Source organism: Oncorhynchus keta, unplaced genomic scaffold (assembly GCF_023373465.1).
Source record: "Oncorhynchus keta strain PuntledgeMale-10-30-2019 unplaced genomic scaffold, Oket_V2 Un_contig_3778_pilon_pilon, whole genome shotgun sequence".
Classification (NCBI taxonomy): Eukaryota; Metazoa; Chordata; class Actinopteri; order Salmoniformes; family Salmonidae; genus Oncorhynchus; species Oncorhynchus keta.
In genome coordinates, this window is record NW_026287425.1 from 119,305 (window position 1) to 127,835 (window position 8,531).

Genomic DNA, 8,531 nt, shown 5'->3' on the forward strand with positions numbered 1-8,531 from the left:
AGGTTCACAGTGTTTTATTTAAAGGCCAAGTTGACTGTAGTGTGTTTAGGTTCAGTGTTTTATTTAAAGGCCCAGTTGACTGTAGTGTGTTTAGGTTCACAGTGTTTTATTTAAAGGCCAGTTGACTGTAGTGTGTTTAGGTTGCTGGTGTTTTATTTAGGTGCCGTTTAAAGGGGCGCCGTTTAAAGGGGCGCCGTTTAAAGGGGCGCCGTTAAAGGGGCGCCGTTTAAAGGGGCGCCGTTTAAAGGGGAGCCGTTTAAAGGGGCGCCGTTTAAAGGGGCGCCGTTTAAAGGGGCGCCGTTTAAAGGGGCGCCGTTTAAAGGGGAGCCGTTTAAAGGGGAGCCGTTTAAAGGAGCCGTTTAAAGGGGAGCCGTTTAAAGGGGAGCCGTTTAAAGGGGAGCCGTTTAAAGGGGTGCTGTTTAAAGGGTGCAGGTTTAAAGAGACGCCGTTTACTCACTGGCTGTTCTGGTAGACCTCCACGGAGCTGTTGAGCCCCTCCAGTTGTTCCATGAGCAGCTGCAGGTTAGAGTTGATATAGCTCAGCTCCAGAACGACCATATCACACACTTTGTTGTTGGAGGTCGCCCTGGAAACGGGAAGAGAAAAGGAAAGGCATGTTAGCGTTCACAATACAAAACTGAAGAAAAAACGTTTGAGATACAAACTTTGACAGACAGGAGGACTGAGCTGTCAGACAGGAGGACTGAGCTGTCAGACAGGAGGACTGAGCTGTCAGACAGGAGGACTGAGCCGTCAGACAGGAGGACTGAGCCGTCAGACAGGAGGAATGAGCCGTCAGACAGGAGGAATGAGCCGTCAGACAGGAGGACTGAGCCGTCAGACAGGAGGACTGAGCCGTCAGACAGGAGGACTGAGCCGTCAGACAGGAGGACTGAGCCGTCAGACAGGAGGACTGAGCTGTCAGACAGGAGGACTGAGCTGTCAGACAGGAGGACTGAGCTGTCAGACAGGAGGACTGAGCTGTCAGACAGGAGGACTGAGCTGTCAGACAGGAGGACTGAGCTGTCAGACAGGAGGACTGACTGACTGGAGACAGAGGACTGACTGACTGGAGACAGAGGACTGACTGACTGGAGACAAGGCGAGGTCCATGGGAACTGCTCAGTTGAGACATAGTCTGAGTCCCTAATGTCAGATGGCACTCTATTCTCTCTATAGTGCACTACTTTTGACCAGGGCCCTATGGCACCCTATTCTCTCTATAGTGCACTACTTTTGACCAGGGCCAATAGGGTGTGTGCCATTTGGGACACGGCTAGATGAGGTTTCCTGACCTGGCTCTGATATTGGCCTAGATGGCTCAGGGGACAGGATTCATCTCATCACCGTAGTTCATATACAGTCACACACCAATACATGGAAACACTTAGACCCTAATGAGTGGTGTGGTGGAGCTACAGCCATTCTCCTGAAGCTATACCATTTATATTTTGGCATTAATTCCATGTATTTCCAGGGGACCTCTTCCAGAGAGGAAGAGTGAAGGACCGCTGAGGTCAGACTAGATACCGTGGGTTCAAATGGTACCCTGTTCCCTATATAGTGCACTACTTTACACCAGGGCCCTATGGCACCCTATTCACTATATAGTGCACTACTTTACACCAGGGCCCTATGGCACCCTATTCACTATATAGTGCACTACTTTACACCAGGGCCCTATGGCACCCTATTCACTATATAGTGCACTACTTTACACCAGGGCCCTATGGCACCCTATTCACTATATAGTGCACTACTTTACACCAGGGCCCTATGGCACCCTATTCACTATATAGTGCACTACTTTACACCAGGGCCCTATGGCACCCTATTCACTATATAGTGCACTACTTTACACCAGGGCCCTATGGCACCCTATTCACTATATAGTGCACTACTTTACACCAGGGCCCTATGGCACCCTATTCACTATATAGTGCACTACTTTACACCAGGGCCCTATGGCACCCTATTCACTATATAGTGCACTACTTTACACCAGGGCCCTATGGCACCCTATTCACTATATAGTGCACTACTTTACACCAGGGCCCTATGGCACCCTATTCACTATATAGTGCACTACTTTACACCAGGGCCCTATGGCACCCTATTCACTATATAGTGCACTACTTTACACCAGGGCCCTATGGCACCCTATTCACTATATAGTGCACTACTTTACACCAGGGCCCTATGGCACCCTATTCACTATATAGTGCACTACTTTACACCAGGGCCCTATGGCACCCTATTCACTATATAGTGCACTACTTTACACCAGGGCCCTATGGCACCCTGTTCAGTATATAGTGCACTACTTTACACCAGGGCCCTATGGCACCCTATTCACTATATAGTGCACTACTTTACACCAGGGCCCTATGGCACCCTATTCACTATATAGTGCACTACTTTACACCAGGGCCCTATGGCACCCTATTCACTATATAGTGCACTACTTTACACCAGGGCCCTATGGCACCCTATTCACTATATAGTGCACTACTTTACACCAGGGCCCTATGGCACCCTGTTCACTATATAGTGCACTACTTTACACCAGGGCCCTATGGCACCCTGTTCACTATATAGTGCACTACTTTACACCAGGGCCCTATGGCACCCTATTCACTATATAGTGCACTACTTTACACCAGGGCCCTATGGCACCCTATTCACTATATAGTGCACTACTTTACACCAGGGCCCTATGGCACCCTATTCACTATATAGTGCACTACTTTACACCAGGGCCCTATGGCACCCTATTCACTATATAGTGCACTACTTTACACAAGGGCCCTATGGCACCCTATTCACTATATAGTGCACTACTTTACACCAGGGCCCTATGGCACCCTGTTCACTATATAGTGCACTACTTTACACCAGGGCCCATAGGGCTCAGGCCAATAGTAGTGCACTATATATGGAATAGGGAGCCATTGAGGACGCACCCATAATGACAGACCCTGACTCCGGAAACTCAGTTCACACAGTAGAGACAGGAGAGACAGGAGAGAGACAGTAATTTCGAGCATTTCGCATTAACATCTGCTAACCATGTGTATGTGACAAATAAAATTTGATTTAATAACAGTAGAGAGATGGTAGAGAGACAGTAAGAGCAGTAGAGAGACAGTAATAACAGTAGAGAGACAGTAGAGAGACAGTACGAGCAGTAGAGAGACAGTAATAACAGTAGAGAGACAGTAGAGAGACAGTACGAGCAGTAGAGAGACAGTACGAGCAGTAGAGAGACAGTAGAGAGACAGTAATAGCAGTAGAGAGAGACAGTAATAGCAGTAGAGAGACAGTAATAGCAGTAGAGAGACAGTAGAGAGACAGTAGAGAGACAGTAATAACAGTAGAGAGACAGTAATAACAGTAGAGAGACAGTAATAACAGTAGAGAGACAGTAATAACAGTAGAGAGACAGTAAGAGAGTAGAGAGACAGTAAGAGAGTAGAGAGACAGTAATAACAGTAGAGAGACAGTAATAACAGTAGAGAGACAGTAGAGAGACAGTAATAACAGTAGAGAGAGTAGAGAGACAGTAAGAGCAGTAGAGAGACAGTAGAGAGACAGTAAGAGCAGTAGAGAGACAGTAATAACAGTATAGAGACAGTAGAGAGACAGTAAGAGCAGTAGAGAGACAGTAGAGAGACAGTAATAACAGTAGAGAGACAGTAATAACAGTAGAGAGACAGTAAGAGCAGTAGAGAGACAGTAAGAGCAGTAGAGAGACAGTAATAACAGTAGAGAGACAGTAGAGAGACAGTAATAACAGTAGAGAGACAGTAAGAGCAGTAGAGAGACAGTAAGAGCAGTAGAGACAGTAATAACAGTAGAGACAGTAATAACAGTAGAGAGACAGTAATAACAGTAGAGAGACAGTAATAACAGTAGAGAGACAGTAAGAGCAGTAGAGAGACAGTAAGAGCAGTAGAGAGACAGTAATAGCAGTAGAGAGACAGTAATAGCAGTAGAGAGACAGTAATAGCAGTAGAGAGACAGTAATAACAGTAGAGAGACAGTAAGAGCAGTAGAGAGACAGTAAGAGCAGTAGAGAGACAGTAAGAGCAGTAGAGAGACAGTAAGAGCAGTAGAGAGACAGTAAGAACAGTAGAGAGACAGTAAGAGCAGTAGAGAAACAGTAATAACAGTAGAGAGACAGTAAGAGCAGTAGAGAGACAGTAAGAGCAGTAGAGAGACAGTAAGAGCAGTAGAGAGACAGTAAGAGCAGTAGAGAGACAGTAAGAGCAGTAGAGAGACAGTAATAACAGTAGAGAGACAGTAAGAGCAGTAGAGAGACAGTAAGAGCAGTAGAGAGACAGGAGAGAGAAAGTAGAGACCAGTGGATTATTATCAGGGAGTAACTCCACATAAATAAACCTGGACAAACCAGTCGGCCTGGTCGGTACACTTCTTTACCTGCTGCTAGGAGAGAGGAGGAACGTAGAACTACTGAAACCTGACACCAGACGGGGAAGAAAAAGGGAGAGAGAGAAAAGAGAGAGAAGAAGAAAGAAAGAAAGAGAGAGAGGCAATGTGAGGGTATAGGGGAGGACAGAGAGAGAGAGAGAGAGAGAGAGAAAGAGAGAGAGGCAATGTGAGGGTATAGGGGAGGACAGAGAGAGAGAGAGAGAGAGAGAGAGAGAGAGGCCAGGTGAGGGTATAGGGAGGACAGAGAGAGAGAGAGAGAGAGAGAGAGAGGCCAGGTGAGGGTATAGGGAGGACAGAGAGAGAGAGAGAGAGAGAGAGAGAGAGAGAGAGAGAGAGAGAGAGAAAGAGAGAGAGGCCAGGTGAGGGTATAGGGGAGGACAGAGGAGTCACCTTTGTATTCCACCTTCCTGTCTCTCCCTGCCACTCCCCAGGAGTCAGGACTGCTGTTTACATTCCAGGTAGAAAACACAGGTGGAACATAATCTCTTCAGACCAGCTTATTGTTTTGAAAGTTCAAAGTCCCACAAAATAAATATAATATAATCATTTACGCCATTTAGCAGACACTTTTATCCAACGTAAATTAGAGTAATGCGTGCATCCATTTTTTTTTTTTTTTTTTTTTTACATATAGGTGGTCCCTGGAATCAAACCCACTCTCCTGGTATTACAAGCACCATGTTCCACCACCTGATCTCCAGAGAACCACCTAAATCCTTTGGCATGTTGGAATAATGCATCTTAACCACCCAAGAAAACACACAAGTACCTGAAACTTCAATACACGGGTCTCTCTGCACCTACCAGGGAGGGTATAGGGGAGGTCTCTCTGCACCTACCAGGGAGGGTATAGGGAGGTCTCTCTGCACCTACCAGGGGAGGGTATAGGGGAGGTCTCTCTGCACCTACCAGGGAGGGTATAGGGGAGGTCTCTCTGCACCTACCAGGGAGGGTATAGGGAGGTCTCTCTGCACCTACCAGGTGAGGGTATAGGGGAGGTCTCTGCACCTACCAGGGGAGGGTATAGGGAGGTCTCTCTGCACCTACCAGGGGAGGGTATAGGGAGGTCTCTCTGCACCTACCAGGTGAGGGTATAGGGGAGGTCTCTCTGCACCTACCAGGGGAGGGTATAGGGGAGGTCTCTCTGCACCTACCAGGAGGGTATAGGGAGGTCTCTCTGCACCTACCAGGTGAGGGTATAGGGAGGTCTCTCTGCACCTACCAGGTGATGGTATAGGGAGGTCTCTCTGCACCTACCAGGGGAGGGTATAGGGAGGTCTCTCTGCACCTACCAGGGAGGGTATAGGGGAGGTCTCTGCACCTACCAGGTGAGGGTATAGGGAGGTCTCTGCACCTACCAGGGAGGGTATAGGGAGGTCTCTCTGCACCTACCAGGGGAGGGTATAGGGGAGGTCTCTCTGCACCTACCAGGTGAGGGTATAGGAGAGGTCTCTCTGCACTTACCAGGTGAGGGTATAGGGGAGGTCTCTGCACCTACCAGGGGAGGATATAGGGGAGGTCTCTCTGCACCTACCAGGGAGGATATAGGGAGGTCTCTCTGCACCTACCAGGGAGGTCTCTCTGCACCTACCAGGTGAGGGTATAGGGAGGTCTCTCTGCACCTACCAGGTGAGGGTATAGGGAGGTCTCTCTGCACCTACCAGGGGAGGGTATAGGGAGGTCTCTCTGCACCTACCAGGGAGGGTATAGGGGAGGTCTCTCTGCACCTACCAGGTGATGGTATAGGGGAGGTCTCTCTGCACCTACCAGGTGATGGTATAGGGGAGGTCTCTCTGCACCTACCAGGGAGGGTATAGGGAGGTCTCTCTGCACCTACCAGGGAGGGTATAGGGGAGGTCTCTCTGCACCTACCAGGGGAGGGTATAGGGAGGTCTCTCTGCACCTACCAGGGGAGGGTATAGGGAGGTCTCTCTGCACCTACCAGGGGAGGGTATAGGGGAGGTCTCTGCACCTACCAGGTGAGGGTATAGGGAGGTCTCTCTGCACCTACCAGGTGAGGGTATAGGGAGGTCTCTCTGCACCTACCAGGGGAGGATATAGGGAGGTCTCTGCACCTACCAGGGAGGATATAGGGAGGTCTCTCTGCACCTACCAGGGGAGGTCTCTCTGCACCTACCAGGTGAGGGTATAGGGAGGTCTCTCTGCACCTACCAGGGGAGGGTATTGGGGAGGTCTCTCTGCACCTACCAGGTGAGGGTATAGGGGAGGTCTCTCTGCACCTACCAGGGGAGGTCTCTCTGCACCTACCAGGTGAGGGTATAGGGGAGGTCTCTCTGCACCTACCAGGTGAGGGTATAGGGAGGTCTCTCTGCACCTACCAGGGAGGGTATAGGGAGGTCTCTCTGCACCTACCAGGGGAGAGACTAGTAAGGACTAGCCTATAGACTGTCAGGCTGATCCAAGGTACCTCAGTAAGGACTAGCCTATAGACTGTTCAGAAGACTGTCAGGCTGATCCAGGTACGTCAGTAAGGACTAGCCTATAGACTGTCAGGCTGATCCAGGTACCTCAGTAAGGACTAGCCTATAGACTGTTCAGAAGACTGCCAGGCTGATCCAAGGTACCTCAGTAAGGACTAGCCTATAGACTGTCAGGCTGATCCAGGTACCTCAGTAAGGACTAGCCTATAGACTGTTCAGAAGACTGTCAGGCTGATCCAGGTACGTCAGTAAGGACTAGCCTATAGACTGTCAGGCTGATCCAGGTACCTCAGTAAGGACTAGCCTATAGACTGTCAGGCTGATCCAGGTACCTCAGTAAGGACTAGCCTGTAGACTGTCAGGCTGATCCAGGTACCTCAGTAAGGACTAGCCTGTAGACTGTTCAGAAGACTTTCAGGCTGATCCAGGTACCTCAGTAAGGACTAGCCTATAGACTGTCAGGCTGATCCAAGGTACCCCAGTAAGGACTAGACTATAGACTGTTCAGCAGACTGTCAGGCTGATCCAGGTACCTCAGTAAGGACTAGCCTATAGACTGTTCAGCAGACTGTCAGGCTGATCCAGGTACCTCAGTAAGGACTAGCCTATAGACTGTTCAGCAGACTGTCAGGCTGATCCAGGTACCTCAGTAAGGACTAGCCTATAGACTGTTCAGAAGACAGCCAGGCTGATCCAAGGTACCTCAGTAAGGACTAGCCTATAGACTGTTCAGAAGACTGTCAGGCTGATCCAGGTACCTCAGTAAGGACTAGCCTATAGACTGTTCAGAAGACTGCCAGGCTGATCCAAGGTACCTCAGTAAGGACTAGCCTATAGACTGTCAGGCTGATCCAAGGTACCTCAGTAAGGACTAGCCTATAGACTGTTCAGAAGACTGTCAGGCTGATCCAGGTACCTCAGTAAGGACTAGCCTGTAGACTGTTCAGCAGACTGTCAGGCTGATCCAAGGTACCTCAGGACTAGCCTGTAGACTGTTCAGAAGACTGTCAGGCTGATCCAGGTACCTCAGTAAGGACTAGCCTATAGACTGTCAGGCTGATCCAGGTACCTCAGTAAGGACTAGCCTATAGACTGTCAGGCTGATCCAAGGTACCTCAGTAAGGACTAGCCTGTAGACTGTTCAGAAGACTGTCAGGCTGATCCAGGTACCTCAGTAAGGACTAGCCTATAGACTGTTCAGAAGACTGTCAGGCTGATCCATATACTGGACAGTGTACTCCATGTACTCCAGAACGTATTTTTTGAATTAGGTTGAATTTGATATATGGTGCTGTATTAGAGCATTCCTGTGGACAAGCCTCTCCTCGCCCAGACTCCCAACGCTCCATACCCCAGCTGCAGCCATCATGACCTCTACTGGAATCATATTACAGCCTGTTCATATCAGCTCCTCCTAGCTGCCACAGGCCTCAGCCAAACCACAAGGGGGGAGGAGGAGGACACAGTGAGGAGAGGAGGAGGACACAGTGAGGAGAGGAGGAGGACACAGTGAGGAGAGGAGGAGGACACAGTGAGGAGAGGAGGAGGACACAGTGAGGAGAGGAGGAGGACACAGTGAGGAGAGGAGGAGGACACAGTGAGAGAGGACACGAGGAGGAGAGGACACGGAGGAGAGGA

General features: G+C 49.4%; 1 pseudogene; it reads right to left on the reverse strand.

The window, feature by feature from the left end:
- The window catches only part of LOC118382675 (rhophilin-2-like), a 59,913-nt pseudogene extending 59,313 nt beyond the window's left edge, over positions 1–600 (reverse strand).
- Positions 601–8,531: the final 7,931 nt, after the last annotated feature.